The sequence below is a fragment of the Nannobrachium achirus genome (genome assembly GCF_963921795.1).
Source record: "Nannobrachium achirus genome assembly, chromosome: 12".
NCBI lineage: Eukaryota > Metazoa > Chordata > Actinopteri > Myctophiformes > Myctophidae > Nannobrachium > Nannobrachium achirus.
The window spans coordinates 56,809,532-56,828,842 of NC_137832.1; positions in this window are offsets into that span (position 1 = coordinate 56,809,532).

The window sequence follows — 19,311 nt, forward strand, 5'->3', positions numbered from 1 at the left end:
GTGCACGTTAAGCCATTTAGGCCTAGCTTTATTTAATGCTTTAACTATTGAAAAATAGCAGCACTTGAGTGCCGCGCTGCATGCTTGTAGATCTGCTATTTTTGAAAAGTCGAGAAAATGTGTGCAAATCTTTGAATATATGTATTTTATGTGTTTTTCGATCGGGCCTTTTGACTCAGAGGCTTCAAGCTTTCAGGAAGAAACCAAAAATACACAGGGAAGACACATTTGCTCATTATTACCCCACCCGGTGGTCTATTAGAGTAATGTTAACTCCATAGACACATACAAAACAGAAAAAGTGCAAAACTAAAAGCACCACCACTTTAAAAATATAGGGTAGCCTGCAGCTCTGTATGTGCTGTATCTGCCAGCGTGAACGCAGAATCAGAGCTCTGAGCTCAGTTTGTATGTACAGAATGTACTGTATCTATGTACACACGGGATGTTAATGAAATTCACTTATAGAAACACAGCTCACTTGACATTTTAACCTTATTTATACCATGTTTGTGTCATGCGTTCAGTGTGTGGACACACGTGTCGTGCACATGCATATGTTTATGCCTTGCTTGTTTCCATTAAAATTCCGTTTTGATTGCCCAGCCCTGAGTTGAACCAACATCCGCTGACAAAAGAACGTGGCTCGCGAAAACACCACTATTATCATTGAAATAAGCCGCTTTCGTTGCGAGCCGACTTTGTAATTTCTTCCCCGTCCTGTTGTTGTCTGAATCAAAGCATGACGTTTCTATTCACGGAGACGCTGAAAGCGCCGAGACCTTCCCCGGCACGCTGAAGGTCTGTCATCTCTTCTAAAGGCGAACGCGCTTTGCACTGTGACGGCTTGTTTAAATGCTGATCCTTCTCAACACCCGTGATGGCATTCAGACCATGACCGTGCCATGAGCACAAACACGCACGCACACACGCACGCACGCACGCACGCACGCACGCACGCACGCACGCACGCACGCACGCACACACGCACGCACACACGCACACACGCACACACACACACACACATGCTTGAATTACTATACAGTATAGGTACATGCGAGGACATGAATTGTTTTAACCATATCTCTAAAGCCCCCAAAAATTGCCGATATACAAGCTCACTGTTTGCAACGCTAGCGACGCATTGTGTGCTTGAGGATCGGCTAAAATAGCGACGACGGGTTGGAAGTGGTTAATGTCACCGTTCTAGAAGGTAATCCGATGAGAGAACGGACGTGATTAATCAGATCATCGGCTTAGTTCTCTCTCACCATCTCCTACGGTAAAGTCAAGTTGTATGTGAATTCTGTATTTAAGCTGATGAATGGGTACTTTCTCCTGATTGGCTGAATATTAGCCACCCACCTGAAAATGCATTTTATGTTTATTAACGATCTGGAGAGACCCCCGTTACTGAACAAAGCGATTACTATCACAATATTCTGCTTTAACCGTTTATCCAAATACCAAACACTTTTTTTTAACTAAAGAAATATCACTCCTTTAAAATGTATATTCTACCACTTTTTGTGGTCACATGTTCAGATACTGGATTCTGATTGGCTTAAAACAATGGTAAATCAGTCAACAACCTTGAGTTGGCTCATGGACCCCGGCCACTGTTGTGTTGTAATGATTGTAACTAAATAACCTTGCAAGTTACAACTGTGTTTTCTTTCATTTATATGGTAGAAGTGGTAGAAAAGCTATTTACCATTCGTGGGTCGTGGGTTGTTGTTTGGCACTCGGCTTCACCTCGTGCCACAACCCTGAAACAGTGGTAAATCAGCCAACAACCCACTCCCTCTCATGGTAAATGGCTTATGTGTCCCATCCTAATTTTATCTGCTCATTTCTTGGCTTTTTACCCCTTTTCCCTCCCCAGTTTAGTCATTATGCAGCTAATTGATTGCTCCCTACACACATTTTACTGTTGCATCCTACTGACTCACCTGCCAGTGAGGAGCCCCCACCGGGAGGACTTGGAGCCTTCCTCCTACTCCTCCCGCCCAACACTCCCTGCTGACAGGTGCCTCCCCCAGCCGTCCAGTAACAATTGTATCACAACGTGCCGCGATGCGACGAGTTGCAAGCTTGTAGATGGTGGGTTTAGAACCACTGGCTAAAAATAAACTGTTGAAGAATTATATATACAGTAAAAAAGAAACCGTCGATTTCTTAATAGAATAATGGTGGGGGGGTCAGTCTCCTGTCATGCACTCCCAGGAGCTAATATAGTTAAAACATGAGGAGTTAAAAGGTGAACATTCATGGCCTCTGACTGAATAAAGAACGCACACATTATACTGTATGCAAAATCCCAGTTCTCTTCACCTTTGACTGTTTGAAAGAATGAAGACGAGGCTTCAGTATGTTAACCCTTTTTGTGCCTATCCCGGACAAGTTCGGCTTTATTTCAATCCAATACAATGTTTTTTCTTTTGCTATTTTACTTACCCTGAGCTGCTTGTAGAGATGTGGGTGGTCCTGGCTCGTCCTACGCTTTCCAACGAGTGATTCTAGATGGTCTGACGATTTATTCCATTGAAAATGGTTTAGAATAAAGTTTAGAGCCCCCCCAAAAAAACTCAGACTATACTGTCGGCGGCGCGACGTATTCCGGGGTGCCTATCCCGATCTAGTCCGGGATTTTTAATAAAATGAATTAATTAATCGGAGGCCTCAACGAAGCCCCGGTCTAGCCCTGGATCCAAGCCGCCTACCGAGCTCTCTTTCCACCGGCCCGTAATCGGGCAACGCTGCCGCACCGCGCCGCCCACTCCAATACAAACTCACATCTTTAGAGACCATTTTCTCTGAACTGTGTTCCCAGACCAGCGACCACGTTTTATTTACGGCTGAATCGCAGACAAACGATCTTCTAAAATGAATGATAGCCTATAGCAACATTGTTGCTCTCTTCATCCGGGTCACATTGATCACATGCACCAACGTGGACAGGCGCTTCACTGCTACGTAGCTCCCTGTATGTTAGACTGGTAGTCAATGGGTCTATCCCTGGCACTCTAGCGGCCTCTTGTGGCCTGGCACACAACTTGTTAAACAGACGACAATGAAAAAACTAAAAGCGGGATACGAAGAAAATAAAAGTCACTGGTATTCTCTGAACATGTCTGTCTGTCTGTCTGTCTGTCTGTCTGTCTGTCTGTCTGTCTGTCTGTCTGATTGATCTCCTATACCTTCCTTGACGTTCTGTCTCTCTCTCAACGCCTCCTCTGTCTGCCAATTCACCCTTTGTTAGCCTTCTGGTTGGTCCCTGACTGACCAACCAGCAGGCTCTATCTGCCTTGTCCCGCCCTGGTTCCGCCTTTTTTATGTTGAATTTGCTAAAACATAGTTTTTGGAGAAATAAAAACATTTAAAAACATTCCGAGTCACTATACTGCCACTGAGCAGCTCCATTTCACTGAAACCAAGTTTGAAATGAGAATTGAATACACAGAATAACAATACAAAACAACTGAATTACAATGGTAGTGGATGGAGTGTCCCACCGAATGTCCCACCAAGACACAGCAACCAATGGGTGTGAATAGGGGCGGGACAACGGGCGGGACTTGACAAATGGTGAATTCAAGCCAAAAGTGTGTTGGTCTATCCTTGTGCGTGCGTGGGTGTGTATGTACTGTATGTCAGGGATCTTTAACGTTTTCAGGCCAAGGACCCCTTAGTTGAGAGGGACCTCCACAACCTGTTCATAGATTCCATATAGTTTCATTGTTTGACAGCACAATCATCAGTGTATTTTGGATTCATGTCAATTTGTGTTTTCAGATATGTAACCACTTGAACCGTCTTAATAAACTTGCCTTTCACTCTGTACTTAGTCTGCTCTTTTTCCCCTCTACACCAAAGCGCTTTGTAAAAAAATAGACGATCTACAAGCTCATGCAGCGCAAGGCGTTGTGAGCTTGTAGATCTGCTATTTTTGGCTAAAGTTCTCAGAATATGGACGCTGGGGTTCAAGTGGTTAATATAAAAAAGGAGAAAAAAGGTTTCTATCACTCAAAGATTTGGAGGACCCCCTGTAGTAACTCTGGGGAGCCCCTAGGCTAGGGGTTCCGGACCCCCTGTTGAAGACCCCTGCTGTATGTAAAATAAGAATGTGTGTGTTTGTTTGAGGAAGCGGAATCCTCAAAAGAAGAAAGAAAAAGAAAATCGTTGCTGCCAGGCAGAAACTTTGTATCTCTTTTTCAACCCATCATATATTTATTTTCTTCTTTTTTTTTTCCTATAATTTTTATCCCACAATTTTGTAACCCATTTTTTCACCCAGTGCTAATTGCCTATGTAATCCTGGGCTCTGCTCTCCCTCTGCCGCGCCTGGGGAGACAACGGACTGACCTCATGCTTCCTTCTATGCATGAGGAGTCCAAGTTGCTTCTTTTCACCTGACAGTAGAGATTTCCCTGGTTTGGACGTAGCGCGTGGAAGGAACACGTTATTCCAACCAGTTCCTTTCTCCTCCATCAGGCGCCCCGGCTGGCCAGGGGGAGGCATTATTGAGACCAGGATTACATGCATGTTTTTGTGAGGGTATCAACCCTAGGAGACACGGGGAGAACATGCAAACTCCACACAGAAAGGCCCTATCGCCAACCCCACCTAGGGTGTGGGCGCTGATGACGCGGAGGGAGGAACACGCCGCCAGCGCCCACAGCGTCCCCCGGCGGGAATCGAACCCAGGACCTTCTAGCTGTGAGGCGAAGTGCTAACCACTGCACCACCGTGCCCCCATTTATCTTCTTCTTAATGCCCTCTTCATCATGATACGGTGTCACACAAAAGCAAACAAAGAAAAGAACAAAGACGATCTACAAAAGGTTACATTATTATCTGTCACAGTTATTTTATGTGAATCCTGAGGGGATTTGTTTTTCACAGATGTGGAAAACAACACGTCGTGAGCTTGCAGATCGTCTATTTTCACCCCTGTTGTTCATCACTGTTGTTGCGCGACAATAGCAGGTACCGTGTTTGTATTTGAAATATGGAGATTCAAGGCATAGCCGAGCAGCCCGGACAGCAATGCAATGCATATTTTCCCCCCGGCAAAAATGTTGCACGGCTTTGTGGACAAAGAGAACTTGGAGCTCGGAAAATCAATTTCTCGTTCTCCCACAGTCAGTAAATGTAGGGGTGAAAAAAGAAAAGAACAAAGGGAGGTTTTCACTATTTTTTTTAAATGACATGAAAAGTAATATGATGATGTTTACATAGTTAAGCATAATTTACACTTGTTGACATGCAGTGAGTGTTACACATCGGCTATTTTATGTGTGCGACACCTGCAAATTATATGAGTTAGACTTGACGTACTGTAGACTTTGATTGATTGATTGATTGATTGATTGAGTCAAAACTGTAACCAGCTCAGAAGTAGCCTACAGTGAAACATTTAGGCTAACACAAAGGATAACACAGGATAACACAAAGAAGGTCCTGGGGACTCGTTTACATTGTGGTCCTATGGATTCAGTTCATCAACAAATGGCATGAACACCTATCATATGTAAAGTAAGTAAGCCTTGCGGCCCATATGACTCGGCCGAGCAGGGACGTGCTAGCCATTGGGAAAAGGTTCATTCCCAGCCGGTCCATTAGGAAAAAACAACGCCTCGTGGTGCGACAAGCCCACTGGCTTGTCACTTGTCATGATCTGAAATGGCAAATCCTTAACGAGCAGCAACGCTATAGAGAGAGATCTCTCTCTATAGCGCGCAATGAGGGCCTCTCTCTCCAACTCTTTTTCCCGGGCTGAATCAGGGGCCCAGCATGTCCCTGCGGCCAAGTCATGAGGCTCATAGGGCAGGAGCCTCCTGTTTCTGTAGCGTGAGGCAGCTTGATGTACAAGTACACCCCCTATCATATGTACAGAGGAGAAAAAGGAAAACACACACTAGATTATTGCATCTGGCCTTTCCTCGTGAAGTATATGAATGGGTGTGGCAAACCAGGTGGACCCGTAGAGATGCCTGTGCACTGGATTATTCACTGCTCCAATACTGAAATATTTACCAGCATTATACTGACTGTATGTGTCGCTGACCTGTACCATATGCTGCTGTACAGTGGAGAGAGAGAGAGAGAGAGAGAGAGAGAGAGAGAGAGATGAGGGCACAGACAGACAGGGATTGAGAACATGGAATAATTATATCTTCTCTTGCCAAATGGTGAATCCAATCTCGTAGCAGCATGTGGAGTCTTTGGCCATCTGAATGAATTACCTGTACATCATGTTCAAATACTGAAACCGCTCGCACGCACGCATGCACGTGCACGTGCACGCACAGAGCTCTACAGTAATTATAACACGTGGGTTTCTTTGGAGTCTCGCTGTAGTCTGATGTCAGGCATAAAACTGCGTGATACACTAGCTGCACTAGAGTGTGTTTCTATAGATGTCTCTATCGCGCGCACTCACACCCAAATCCTAGTCCATCTGTGCACTTGTATTGGACTATTCTTGTGAGGTAGGATTTGAGAGATATTTAAACTAGTGAAAATAGCCGATCTACGAGCACACAACACCTCGCGCCACGAGGCGTTGTGAGCTTGTAGATCGGCTATTTTCACTAGTCTTGTGCGACAGTCTTGTAACGTATGATGAAGCAGTGCTTTACTTACAAATGTGAAACTTTGAGAAACAAGGTTTCTGCCCGACAGTGGCGTTTTGTAAAATTGTCATCCTAAAACCTTGATGTTCAAGTATAGTAATAGAGGACATGCACATGACATCATCGTACCCATAAGTTGTCCTATGCGGGAACGCCTTCTGAGTGGCAAAAAAACAGTCAGTAGGTGGAGCCATGAGGAGTCAGTAGGAGTCAGTAGGAGTCATGAGGAGTCAGTAGGAGTGAGGAAGCGCTCGTTTCCCAACGAGCGCTTCCAAACTCCAATACTTCATGCTGCTTCATCATTAGTAGTTTACCACAGTCTAGATGAGTGGAATATGATCATGATGCGTGGCGCATGCAAATAGTATCTTGCACTCAAAGTGCCCATAAACATTATGGCTTTTTTTTTTCATTATGTCCATAATCATGCAGACACATGCGCACGCACATACACGTACACAATATTGTTGCTGTCAGGCAGAACCTCATATGTTCGTAAACGGATGCCTCAGCCCATCACACAAGAGTGTGGCACAAAAGTAGTGAAAATAGCAGATCTATTGTGAGCTTGTAGAGCAGCTATTTTCACTATTTTTTAGAAACATAATTACAATTATAATAAAAAGAAGGTTTTGGACATGCAAGGTTTCCATCCAACAGTAACGATACCAAACAAATGAATCCTTCCTCCCTAATGATAACATACATCAGAGGTGTTGTATGCGGTGTGACCGTCAACGGGACGTTGGCATTGTGCGGATGGTTCAAAGGTAATCTCTCATTCGCCAGAGCGATCGCGAGCGCCGCGTGACCGTTTAATCTACACAGGCAGCGCTTTCATTATCGCTTTTTATTCTCTGGGCACGTATCCCGCACCTATCAGCTATCTGTGTCTGCTCGCTGCAATTACTCTAATCTCGAACCACCATCCTTTCTCATTTTGCAGAGAGGCAGAGAAATCCCGTGCAAAAACGCACATGTTAATAAATGAATAAATAAAACGTGACCCCCTCACCAAATTGCGTGGGAATTTATTCAATCCGGCAATAAGGTGTAATCAGCCGACAGGCCGGCCGTGTGTCTGTTTGATAAATGAAGCCGAAATGAAAGTTTCAAATAATCGGTTCAGGAATATAAAAGAAAACATATCACAGGTATTTTTTACCATCACTTGCTTTTCGATGTGCACAGTACGTAATTAGGTCGCAGTTTAGTATGTGAACGGTCACAGCTTGTCCATATGTACAATATATCTCTGTCACGCCTGACACTGTGGTTCTATGGGTTTGTCGCTCTGACATCATGGTCCGACGTCACTGTGATGTCAGGGGAACCACTCTTAACAGAATGGGTTTGCCGCTCTGACATCACGCTCTGGCTTCACTGTGATGTCACTAACAGAATCCCTTTTATGGAGTTCCCTGATGTCATCAATATTAAGCCCATATCTAACAGGACTTCATATGGGAATGCCCATATATAGAGGCATACATATACCACACTTATATAGATGCCCCATATACCACACTAACGGCTGGTTCTACAGACAGGGATCTCCATGTATGGGCATAAAAGGGTATGATGTCAGATGTCATAGACATCATACTGTAGGACTTAAACATAATGAATAACCGAGTAAGCATGTTTGGGCTCTCATAGCATATCTCCATATACAGTACATGGATCTCCATATATGGGTAACTGATCCGATATACATCACTGGCCAGATGGCCAAGAATTGGCGCGGCATGTCGCCCTGAGGCGTGTTACTACAACTAATAACAGTAAATAATACGAGTTTCTGTCTCGTATGTATCGCGAGATTTGGATGCTAGACAGGAAACGGTGGACAGTCTCACGATACATGACCTTGGAGACACGATCCTGTTTCTGGTTAGACACACATTTCGGTCGAAATGAATTCTATTTCTCTCCTGTGCAAGCAAGCAGCCTCTGTTTATATGCTTTAAAGCTTCAAACCTCAACCCCGGAGAATCCCCTTCTATGCTGCTGAAAATCTGCAGTACGCCCCATTATTTCTTATTTCAAACCAAGTGAAAGGATTTATAAATGGTGTTTTTTTCCGCTCTCTTCTGTCTCTCTCTCTCTTTCTCGCGCCAGCAGTCGCGATGCAACGCGTTGTGAGCTTGTCGATTTCTTTATTATTTTATTTTTGCTATAATTATCAACAGATGAAATCATACAGACGAGTGGAGGCCCCGTTATGCAAAAACATGCAATTATTCCAAATAATTCCGACGCCCTTATACAACAGGCTGTGTGCCGTATGTTTGCGCGGCGCACTTCACACAAGCATCCAAAATGTCACACGACAAACGTTGCATAACCAAGCGAGCTAAACATTTAATTAACAAGAAATGCTTTCATGTTCATTTGAATATTAATTAATATTGTGAACATAATATGCCCTAGTTGTACACGGAATTTCTTCTCCTCGCACGTTTTTATTTTGTGTGTGAATTTCTCCTTCGACGCCCATCTTTTTCCTCGCTGCTCTGCTCTGAAAATTCTAATAAGATGTGAGTTTCCACTTCTTCATTAATGTTTGATGGGGCCTTAATTTTTTATCGTCACGGCGGGTGGCAAGCTTGTATGTCCATATTTAGACATGTTATGTTTTTCTTTGTTTGTTTTGTTTTTAGGTTTTGTTTTTCTTACGTTAATGCCCACACAAATGGAAAATAGTACAGTAGCTGCTATTTCTGCTAATTTTGTGAAACAGTTTGAAAAGTGAACATGAAAGCTTAAAGCTTATGTGTCTGCCTGTTGGATTTATAAATATTCAACCAATACAACGGTATCAACGTTTTGGATGTATCATTGTTGTCGGGTGGAAACTTATGTCCAAAACCTTCATTTTTTGTTATTTAGAAGAAAAAAAAAACGATTTGTTGTTTTAAAAAAACGATGAAAATAGCCGATCTACAAGCACACAACGCCTCGCACCGCGAGGCCTTGTGTGCTTGTAGATCTTCTATTTTCACTAGTCTTGTGTGTCTGTGCCACAGTCTTGTATGATGTAGCAGGGCTTTACTTTACGAAAAAAAACGTACACATTTGAAACTTGGAGGTTTCTGCATGACAGTGACGATATTCAAGGTTTCCATGTTTGGGATGTGGGGAATGAATGTGGGTGAGAGATAATATAATGTCCGTGGATGGATGGATATACAAAGATGGGTGGCGTCCAGTTCTTTCAGTTGTTTTTCATAACGAGGCTGGCAGTGGTTGAAAAAGTACTCAAATGTTTTACCTATAAGTAAAAGTATCAATACTGCAACATAGAAATACTCTGTTACAAGCAGGGCAGGAATTTCAGGGAGGCCATGAAGGCCATGGCCGTCATTGCCCCTCAGTCTGGCCTTGTGCCCCTCCAAAAAAGTACAATCCCTGAGGCCACAGTGGCCTTAATGCCCCAGGCCAGCTGACTGTACTACTTTCTCCTCTGTCTCTGTCTCTGTCTTGTCAATATGTAGACACCAGTGTCTTTCTTGTCATGTAGACACAAGTGTCTGGTTGAGTCCCCATTTTTAAACCAATCCAGTATCTTTGATTTGTGCAGGGCTAAGCATCAGATAGTAAATACGGTACCCATTTATTTATTTCACAGCAGACATTCTACATATTAAATGTAAAACTTAAATTCAATTAATGGACAACCCCAAAAGCCAAGTGGCCTTGCCCCTAAAATGAGGAAATTCCAGGCCTGGTTACAAGTATTTCAAAATTAAGTCAAAGACCAAGTACAAAAGTATTGGTATCAAAATGTACTTAAAGTACCAAAAGTAGAACATTATTGAACATAGCAGATCTATCGGCTGTTTAAATGGCCAAAATGTATAGTATCCACAACTTTCCAACCTCCCATCGCACATTTCGCAGAATGTGCAGGCAGCTTCCGGCGCCGCAGCCGAGAGTGATCTAAAAGCTCACAACGGTTGCATCTGCGACACGACGTGAGCTTGTATGTCTGCTGTTAACCGGAAGTGTCCCGCAAATAATGCTATACAGTAAATTCTCGCGGAAACAGGTGGATAGGGCTGAAATGGTTCATGTACCGTAATTGCCGGACTATAAGCCGCAGCTTTTTTCCCATGTTTTGAACCCTGCGGCTTATACAACGGTGCAGCTTATATAGAGATTTCTACAGCTAACGGCCACTCGGCCAGTTAGTTAGTTTTACAATGGTCTTTAACAAGGATTTATATATAGATTTTTACAGCTAACGGCCACCAGGGGCACTATAGCAGGAAGCAGGAAGGACACCTGCAGCTTATAGTCAGGTGCGGCTTATATATGTAAACATTTGTTTTTTGTTCTAAATTTAGCTGGTGCGGCTTATATTCAGGTGCAGCTTATAGTCCAGCAATTACGGTATGTTTGGTAATAATAATCTAGTAACTAAAGTTTTCAAAATCATTTTTGTGCAGTAAAAGTATAATAATTATCTCCAGTAAAGTACAAAAAAAAAAACCTCACAATTGTAGGCTACTCAAGTGTAGTACTTACTAATCTACTTACTTTAAACCACTGCAGGCGAGGCCTCTCCTGGCTCACTAACAAACTAGGGCATCATGTTGCTGTCAGGTTGAAACCTTGTATGTTAAAACAAAAACAAAAACAAAAAGACTTGGAATTGTTTTATACTTTAGCTATTGAAAAATAGCAGATCTACAAGCTCACAGTTGCAAGCTGGTAGATCTGCTTTATGATTTGACCTCAAGCTGTTGTTGATTCATTGCTGCGATATGTATAAAACCAGGCACGTGCACATACATGCCATACCTGAAGAGAAGAGAAGAGAATTGCCTTGTCCAAACTCTCCTGAACTTGAATGCAGGGTCTTATGTTGAAAGAATCGCCCCCGCTGTGTAGTAAATCCATGCCATACGCCACATCTCTAGTATTGAATGGATTATGCTTGGTTCAATGTGGTGTCAAGCACTGAAAATAGCCGACCTCCATGCTTTTTTGAGTTTGGTGGTCTGCTATTTTCGATATATATAAGGCCCTTTTAGAAACGTCAGACGCTGCCTCTCTAACATTCTCTGCATGTCCCTGTATAAAACCCACAGACACGCCAAACCACTTTAAATGTCAAAATAGCCGATCTGCAAGCTCACAATGCGACGCGTTGTGAGCTTGTAGATTGGCACATACTGAAGAAGCAGGGTATTCAAATTGAAGCGTGGAGATACAAGGTTTCTGCCCCGACACCAATGATCTGTAATGAAACATGTAGGGAGACAGGACTGTGCCGTGTGCCGCGGATATAGCCGCTCTGCACGCACCGCGCCAACGTGTTGGACCTGCTATTTTTGGCGCGTCGCTCTGTGTCACATGACGGAGCATGAATTAAGCATGAGAGAGAGAGGGGGAGAGAGGAAGAGAGAGAGAGGGGGGAGATATGGAGGGAGGGATGGAGGGAGAGAGAGAGAGAGAGAGAGAGAGAGAGAGAGAGAGAGAGAGAGAGAGAGAGAGAGAGATAAGAGAAGAAAGGGACACAGACACAGACAGACAGAGGGACAGAGAAAGTGAGACGGACGGATGGACGGACGGACGGACGGACGGACGGACGGAGGGACGGACGGACGGACGGACGGACGGACGGACGGACGGATGCAGAGAATGAGATTAAAAAGCTGAGTGTGAATGTTAAAGGAACATTTCACCCATTTTCAACCATATCTTCATCTTATACTAACTGGTAGCCTGGGTGCCAACCTGCTCGCTCCGTTCCACGATTTGTTTTGTCTGATTATTTCTGAACGTCCGTTGTGACCAAGGTGTCGTTGCTGATTTGATGTTGTTCCAACGAATCAGAGTAGGGTTATGGTAGCTACGTCATCAGCCAGCACACTGGTGTATTTGTCCCACCCCGCACCACAGACCAATCAGAAGCCGCGGTGGCTGGAAAGCCGTGTTCTATTCCCCACCTCCCCTTGGAGATACAAGGCTTTCCAGACTGATGTGGAGAGACAAAACAAATCGCGGAATGGAGCGAGCAGGATGGCACCCAGGCTAACTAATTGGTCCGACTCCTCACTAATGATCTAAGATGACACCATTTATTCGTGTCTCATTGGCGGGCTGGGGACATTTCTATTGTTGCTAAAAAATAAGAATGCAAAAAATAAATACCAATAAGACGCCCCAAGGGTGAGAAGCGACCTCTGATAACATCAGAGCTTCGGACGGATGGACGGGCAGACAGACATGATCAGCAGGTTTTCATAATAATACATAATTTGTGTCTTGTGTGGTCTATGATGCTCTGAGAGGTCACGCCTGGGAATGCCCGGATTATAAGGACAGAATTACTTTGCAAGTGTCTTGGCCATATATGGAGCGTCACATAATGTGGCCATATTTTCCCAAATATGGAGATGACTATGGAGATGTATGATGTCATAGACCACATGGGACCGACACAGCCATATATAGTGCGTGACATGAGGCGTGACGGATGGACGAACGGACATGATCTGCAGGATTCCATACTAAATGCAACCTACGGTCGCAACACGTTTGACATCATGTTGTGTGAAATGATCAAACCTGCCTATACAGATGATGACACTGGTATAGGCGGGTTTCAATCTGAACAGTCCACAGCCCTCCTCTGAGACACAGAGAGAGAAGACAGAAATGATTAACTTATAACGGGCATTAGCGAGGAGCAATTATATCGAGATAGCCTTGAAAACGGGGGAAGTGCTCCTTTTACCGTTCCAAAGCAACGTGTGTACGTGTGAAGGTTCATCAGCTATTAAAGCGAGTGATCCAAAGAGCTTTGCATCACATCTCAAGGCCCAGTGAACGCAGAGCAACCGTTCCCGTCGTCAGTGTGTTGTTGATGAAACGCGCACATGCAACCCACTCTCCCGTGTGTCTTGGGGTTCCTGCATGTGCATGTTGTGCTGTGACCCTGCGAGGCCTGTCGGCTCTGAGCTCAGTGCATTACGGCGGTAATGAGGAGGAGTATTGATGCGATCCTCGCTGCTCTCCCTGCAGAGAGGGAGTGTGTGTGTGTGTGTGTGTGTGTGTGTGTGTGTGTGTGTGTGTGTGTGTGTGTGTGTGTGTGTGTGTGTGTGTGTGTGTGTGTGTGTGTGTGTGTGTGTGTGTGTGTGTGTGTGGTGTTCGATCAGGACGTAAGCAGAGATGTCTTGCCCGCGTGATTCAGAGATGATTAGAGGAACAGGATAGCGTTCAGCAGAAAGCCATGGAAGGTCTTGAGACTCTGAGATCAGTAGCGTGTGTGTGTGTGTGTGTGTGTGTGTGTGTGTGTGTGTGTGTGTGTGTGTGTGTGTAGAGAGAGAGTGAATATACAGTTGAATTACTATACTTGTGAGTTGTGAGGGCCCACAAGTAATATAATTTGAGAAGTAGACATAGCATGCTTTTCTTGATCCTCACAAGACTTTTTTTCTTTTCCCCATCAATTTCTTTTTTTTTCTAATCTACAATATGAAAAAGATTCAGTTTGAGGTTAGGATTATACGCGTTTGCTGTGGAAACCTTCTATGTCCAAAACCATTTGTTTTGCATTTATCATTTTAACAATGATAAAGCTCTGCTTCATCATACTAGCCTGGGTGCCAGGCTGCTCGCTCTGTTCCGCGATTTGTTTTGTCTCTCCTGCATGACAGTCTGGAAAGCCTCGTATCTCCAAGGGGAGGTGGGACATAAGAAAGCGGCTGGAACACCACCGCAGCTTCCGATTGGTCTGTGGTGCGGGGTGGGACAAATACACCAGTGTGTATTGGTTGGCTGATGACATATAGCTACCCTAATCCTACTCTGATTCGTTGGAACAACATCCAATCAGCAACGATGTCGCCTACGTCACAACGGACGTTCACGAGTCGACTGAATCATTTCCAGACTGTGATGCGGAGAGACAAAACAAAACACGGAACGGACGAGCAGGCTGGCTTTCATCATAAAGACTGTCGCACAAAACTAGTGAAAATAGCCGATCTACAAGCACCCAACGCCGCCTCGCACTGCACACATTTGAAACTTGGAGATACGAGATTTCTGCCTGAAAGTGACGATTTAGACGTTAGGTTTAGAAGTCAGAGGTCGGAGTCAAGCTGATTGCACACTGTTGCGTTTTTTGTTGTTGCGAAATGCGTTTTTCAGGGCAAGCAGAGAGAGAGAGAGAGAGATAGAGGGAGCAAGGGACAGAGTGGTCCAAAATTAATACAAAACGGGCGGCAGTGTGCAAACGTGATTGACACATTGTGAGGTTGATTTCTTTATTTACGTCCTCCGAAAATCACTCCTATATTCGGCAGAAAAAAACGCAGCAGTGTGCAACGACCTTTATTCCTGGTTTATGCCAGTGTCATGCACAACAAAATAGCAGATCTACAAAGACGTGGGTGGATGGTTTGTTTTGTGTTTTGATTGAATACTTTATTAACAGTTTGCCAAAAGGTGCAGAGGTACTGTCATACATTAATGCTGAAAGGATAACACAAAACAAATGCCTCGAGGGCTTGTTTCCATTGTGGTCCTGTGTATTCATTTAATCAAGATAGGCCTACAATGCTATACAGGAAATCATCAATACTAGGAGAATTAACAGTATATTTACAGAAAAACGTGGGGGGTAATTTTATGGATAGACGGATGGAGCATTTTGTTTTGTATCTTAGCCTGAACTCGGCTGTTCCATGCCTTTGAACTTCATCCAGTAACCTCAAACAAAATGCTGATTGGCTCAGGATTGTATTGTGGAATGTTTCTGCATGTGGGTTTTCCACTCATACCCACACTACAGTATGGGGAGGGGGGAAAAGCTACTTTGGTTCACTGTAGGCAGTATAAGTTCAGGGGGAAAACAGCGGAGGTGGTCTTGAAACGATTGGAAACGCTTCTCAGGGCAAAATGGACGGTACTTTTCCCAGATCAGAGAAGGCTGTAAGGCCCCCGGCCACAAAGAAAGACCCACAGTTCCTTTGAAAAGTAACCAAGTATTGCAAAAGATGTGGTATTTGAGACGTGGTATTTTCACCACGTCTCAGTGGCAAATATTGTACTTTCTAGATACTTTGGGAATTTTATTATTATGCGCGCACGCACGCACGCACGCACGCACGCACGCACGCACGCACACACACGCAGGGTTGTTAGGGTTACTTTTAAAAAGGAATCCCCTACAGTTACAAGTTACTTGCAAAGAAAATGTAGTCAGTAACGTAATCTGATTATCACAATTTAAAAAGTAACTGCTAGTTACTTTCAGTTACTTTTGGATTACTTTTTAGCAAAACTCTCTTTAATTAAATAAAACAAGTTTTACCATTGATAACTAGACAAGAATATTGAGCCTATGAAATTAGGAAAAGGACAACAGAATTTTACTTAAACAAAGTGGCAGTACTTTACGTTGATTCGACTTGATTATTTTATTGTTTGGCGTTATAATTTATTTGTAAAATTGATGAGGGCAAGGGGAGAATGTAATCCAGCATGTAACCCCCATCAATCAGATCCGTTACTGTAATCCAGATTACACATTTTAAAATGTAACCTGAGACTTTACAAGTTACCAGTTTTTTGTAATCTGATTACGTAATCCCGTTACATGTAATCCGTTACTTAACAACCCTGCACACACGCACGCACACACACACACACACAAAAAACATGTACTTGCCCTATTATGTACTGACCTTACGTTGTGACCTTGCACATCTGCTATGAAAAAGTTAAGACATTTAGAGAAGAAGATAGTTATTTTACTTTGACTACTTTAATGTATTTATTTAAATTTCTTTTGTGCTTTTACTCGAGTCGAATTTTGAAATGCAGGATACAGGTCTACTTGTAACTGAGTTTTTCTACTGGACGTTCTGGTATAAGCAAAACATCAGAGTACTTCTTATGGCTGGCTATAGGAAGAAAGACCTTCCCACTCAGAATCAGAATCTTTACACGTTTTCTGTTGTCACATCACAGGTTTACTGGTGTAAAGAAGTTATCTTTTGTTGATGTCAGGAGGAGAAAAAGAAGAAAAGAAAAAAAAGAATACCGTGAGAGCAAAGAGAAAAGAAAGAGAACAGAAAGATGACTTGGAGAGGCAAAAATCGAATATTATCTACTTACAGTTTAAACACAGCAGAATCCAGCTGGTAGCCTACAGCATCTACTACACTGGCTCCCAAACACTGAGCCGAATAATTTCCATAAAGCAGAAAACAAACATTTAAGAAGCAGTGCAAATAGCTGAAGTGAGCTTACAGATCTGCTGTTTTCACTAGCTTCGGGTCCCGCGGGGAAATGTCCTATTTCTCGTTTGGGTCTGGACCAGAAAAGTTTGTGAACCACTGACTGTACATGCGGTTGGAGGTTACACTTTGAATTGGCAGACGGAGAGACGGAGGGCTTGGGTGGCGGACGGGAGGTTTTGGCCCGTTGGCGACGTAGGCTGACATGTGTGGGGCGGAGGTGATGATGGAGCTGGAGAGAAGCCCCGCTGGCCTCCCAGTGACCGACACTCAACCACACCACGGTGTTTATGGCTCCGCTGGTTCTGGGCCAAAACCACCAAGGCACTTCATTTCCATCACGGAGTGCTGGAGGCTTTTCTGGCCATGCTTTCTTTTTATTTCTTTTTTTTGCCCAGTAATTTGCTGCCCGGCAAGAAAAGCTTGTATCTCCATACTGCAGTCTCACCCAAAAGTATAGCAAAAACGCAAGCTTTTAGATCTGCTATTGTTTTCCATTCAAAATAAAATGAAAGGAAAAGTGGTTTGAAACCAATGACAAAAGAGCTTGTGACTAAATAATGATCGGATCCATTATTTGGAACCTGAGCTGTCGTGGAGACACCTCTTATCTGTGTTTTTATTTTTAAATTTTTCTGTAAATTAACACCCTAGCCTACTTGATCGTACTACAGCATCACATAAATGTATCGAAAGTAGCAGATCCACAAGCTCGAAACACGGCACGAAGCAACGCATTTTGGAGCTTGTAGATCTGCTACTTTTGCTGTTTTTATTTGTATTTCATTCGAAACAGGAAAAGTAACAGTTTTGGACACAAGAGGTTTCCACTCTACACTGACGTCATGCTTCAACCCAGTGGGTGTTTAGCGGTAGTGTGTGTGCTGGCGGTCGGCGTAGCAACACAAGTCGGTCCCAGGGGCAGATTGGCTGAACCTTTATGCCCTCAACTCCCACATGAAAGCCTCTACCGCTCACCCTAGAGGGAAACCCCACTCTGGCCCTGTCTGGGGAGGAGATGTTGTGCTTCAGGCAGCACTGCTCGTCAAAGTCTCAATGGCAGAGAACAGCGTTGTTGTCGGGTGGAAACCTTGTATGTCCAAAACCATTCATTTTGGATTCATCTTTTTTTTTTGAATGATTTAAACGGGACCGCACCTATGTTCCCCAGGTTCTATGTTCCCCAGGTTCTATGTTCCCCACTTTCTTGCCACCTAAACCTACCCCTAACCCTAACCCTAACCCTAACCATAACCATAACCTCACTAAACTAATGCTGTGAGGTGGGGAACATAGAACCTGGGGAACATAGAACCTGGGGAACATAGGTTGGACCCCATTTAAACTAGTGAAAATAGATGATCTACAAGCGCACTACGCCTCACGCCGCCAGGCATTGTGTGCTTGTAGATCTGCTATTTTCACTAGTTTTCTGCGACAGTCTTGTATGATGAAGCAGAGCTTTACTTTACGAAAAAACGTACAAATTTGAAACTTGGAGATACAAGATTTCTACCCGACAGGGACGATAGAGAGAGCACCTCCAACCACTGCGTATGCACTCCTTCAGTCAGATAACTCACAAATAGACTGGGAACATTAATATATTCAGAATACTTTACTCACCAGCAGGCCCGGGGGAACAGGCTCTGACGCTCTGGGCAGTGTACCTATGATGCGCCCCCCCCCCCCCCCCATGTCCGTCCACCCCCCCCCCCCCCCCCCCCCCCCGCCCCCCCCGTCTGTACATACCCCAAATGGGCTTCTGAAAGGTTAAATAACAACACAGAGAGACTATACTGTTTGAAAATGAAATAACACATTTACTTCAAAATGAAATAACCATCACTTTATACTTCACAGCTACAGTAAGTGTCTAAATGGGGAGGATAAAGAAAGTCCGATAATTATAGACTACTCACTGCTATGGTCGAGTGGTCACGATGTCCATGCATCTCTATGCAACTTTGGGAAGGTTGTAAAGGCTTTGGTGGTGATCTCGTACAGTTTCCATAACATCTCCTCATAAAGAACGTCAATCGAGTGTATAAAGTTTGTTTTATATGGGTTGTTAGTTGTCCTGCGTGTCTTCCATGATTCCCGTGGGTGCACGTTGCAAGATGACGCTGAAATGGACTGCTGTCTTCTCTCTCCCCCCAGCGCCCCGTTCGCAAATTAATGTAGGCTAAACAGTTCTGATAATACAACTTATTTTGACTGTCCATTCATGTATAACTTAAACTGCGCGGGGTATTCCAAACCAATGCAGCTCACAGACTTTAGCGACATCATAACAAACCGACAACTAGGGCCAACCCAGCAACAACTATCATTTCCTGTCTTACCTTCACAATAAAGTGTCTGCCGCGTATCTCCCAATGCAGCTTATTTCACATAGGTTATTATTAACAGGA